The sequence below is a fragment of the Zingiber officinale genome, chromosome 2A (genome assembly GCF_018446385.1).
Source record: "Zingiber officinale cultivar Zhangliang chromosome 2A, Zo_v1.1, whole genome shotgun sequence".
Classification (NCBI taxonomy): domain Eukaryota; kingdom Viridiplantae; phylum Streptophyta; class Magnoliopsida; order Zingiberales; family Zingiberaceae; genus Zingiber; species Zingiber officinale.
The window spans coordinates 170,867,100-170,869,948 of NC_055988.1; positions in this window are offsets into that span (position 1 = coordinate 170,867,100).

The window sequence follows — 2,849 nt, forward strand, 5'->3', positions numbered from 1 at the left end:
CTGCCGGGCGTCCGGCCGGCCAGCCTCCACCTTACGTCCGGTAATGTGCTCTGTGGAGACTATTAGAAGTATGCTACCTCATGTCTTCGGCCGAGCGTGCCCTCTGCTCGGCTTTGCGATCTTGTCCAATGAGCGCCGGAACCCTGACTTCCGCCAGGGTGCCTTTAGCCATCAATTAGACACCGGTCGGCCGGCCGGGCGGTCGACCCACCCTTCTCCGGTCGGCCACCTGCCCTTTGACTTCCACGTGGCGTTGACTCCCTAGAACGGGGGTCCCCTGTTCTTACCGCCGGATCACTTGCCTCCCCTTCAAGTCTAGTTGAAGGAGGCGATTAGTCCGACTGACTGGACTGCGAGTTTAGCCGGGCGGCACCTTCGTGCCATTATCATCCGCTCGGCCTACCGCAGGGATGGCCTTAAGGTTATTCAACAGCAACATCCCTTTAACCTCCTCGTAATCTGCGCCAATCTTCGACATTAAGGCTGAGTATGCGCTCATTAAATGCTTCGAATGACTGAATGCCACATGGCACACTGTCGTCATCGTACGGCGACGGTGGCGTGGTGCTTTAATGGGATCGAGGCGGTTTGAAATGGACGGCGTGATGCACGCTTTGATTCCCGTGACCTGGATCCAACGGTGGAGGCCGCCCGGCCTCCACCCTATAAAATCTTCGTTTTCTTCTCCGTCGCCTTACTCCTTCTTTCGCGTGCTCACGGTTATCCCTCACGTTCTAGAGCTCCGGCGATCGTGTTCTCCTGCTTCCGTCGATCCCCGGTGTTCTTCCTTCGATCCTCCTTTTTCTCGTAAGGTTCTCCTCTTTTCTTTCTTGTTTCCGGTGCTTTCTTTCCCCAATCTTCGCTCCCAGGGTACTCTTTTCGCTTGTTGTCGTCTTTCTTCTGCCTTTTTGCCTTTTCGATTTCTTCCGCTCGGACCATGGCTAGTTCTTCTCATCCTGAAGACTAGTCCCTCGGCCCATGGTACACTACCATGCAGTCACGATTCGACCAGCATGACTTTGATATTCTGACCGATAATTTTGAAATCCCCGATGATTTTGAACTTCTTTTAGCAGGTCCCTCCGCTCGGCCACACAGGCCGCCGCGCGGAGCTTTCTGTGTCTTCCGCGACCAGTTTACTGCCGGTCTGCGTTTCCCTATACATCCCTTCATTATAGATGTTTGTAACTTTTTTGGTGTTCCGCTCGGCAGTCTAGTACCCAACACCTTTCGCCTCCTCTGTGGTGTTGTCATTTTGTTCAAAATCCACAACATCCCTCTCCGACCGGACGTCTTTTATTATTTCTATTACCCCAAGCAGTCCGAGCCGGGCACTTTCATGTTCCAAGCTCGGCCCGACCTAGTTTTCTTTAATAAATTGTCTTCTTCCAATAAACACTGGAAGGAGTATTTTTTCTATATTCGTATGCCCGATCAGGCAAATTTCCGGACCAAGTGGCAGGTCGACCTACCTCCCACTCCTGAGCTAAAGAAGTTCAAGACCCGACCAGACTACCTTCATGCTGCAAATATGCTAGCCGGTCTGCGGCTTGACATCAATAAGCTTCTTCACGAAGGAGTGATGTACATCTTCGGCCTGAGTCCAATACGGACTCCTCTTCCGACCGGCTTCGGTAAGAATTTTACTTGGGCATATGCTTTAATTGCTAACTGATTTCTCTTCTTTCCTTTGCAGCGGACATCGTCATGGAGTCGGTAATGGCCGGCATTTTGAAGAGAAAGGCGGCGGCGCTCGAAGCCGCGACAGCCAAAGAAATGGAAGCGCTTGGTATCCAGCCGGTCGGCTCGCACGAAGAAGAGAGCGGGACACATGCCGGGGAGTCTGCCGCTCAGGCTTCGCTCCCTGAGCCAGCGGCTGGAGCAACCATCAGCCACGAGCCTTCCGCTCGGGGTGACGGCTCAACTCCGGATGAAGAGCAGCCTCTCTCGAAAAGGCGCCGAGTGGATACTCCCGTCCGCTCAGCCACGTCTGTTGTTCAACCCTCCGCCCGAGCCACTGCAAGTGCTCGCGGAAAGGCTACGGAGGTCAAATCCATTTCGTCCGATCAGACTCCTTCGGAATGGGACGAGCCGGCGGCCCCTATTGAGGTTATTCCGGTCAGCACCCTTCCGCCCTCTCAACCAGTCAGGCGTTCAACCATCCACTCTCAGTTTTCGGCACCGGCCTCTGATCCTCTTCTGGATGCCGGTCGGACGACTCCAGGTCATGGCCGCACGATACGAGTCACTCTTCATCTTCCAACTGAAGAACTGCTGCCAGAGGCCGACCAACCGATAGCGCCCGAGCATACCATCACTTTGAAGGGCCCATTAGCTGAGATGTGGGCCGACGCTCGGGCACGCGTCGCGCTGATCCCCCTCCGCAATTTGGCCAATAGCCATATGCAGCAGGCCACGGGGGTAAGTTTATTTTTTCCGAGTTTTGTATGCATTCCCTTTGATCGGACAATAACAACTTCTTATTTCTTCTGTCAGATATGGGTGGAGGAGATTGTTGTCTCCAACCGCCTGGCCTTGGTAGATGAAGAACTACGGCAACTGAAGGCGGCAGTCGGTCCGTCCGGCCCTCAAGGCCCCTCTTATTCTGAGCTGCAAAAGGAGCTGAAGAAAGCTCAAGATTTGTTGGCGGCCGAGCAGAAAAAGACGGCCGATCAGGCCCACGCCTTGGCCGAGTCCGAGCGACAAGTCAAGTCGCTCGACACAAAAATAACCTTGGCCACCACTCAAAAAAACACGGCCATTTCCGACTTGGAGAAGAAGAACGTGGAGGCTCGGGGCCTGGAGCTGAAAGTAAAGGAGCTGATGGAGCAGCTAGATGGTGAAAAGGT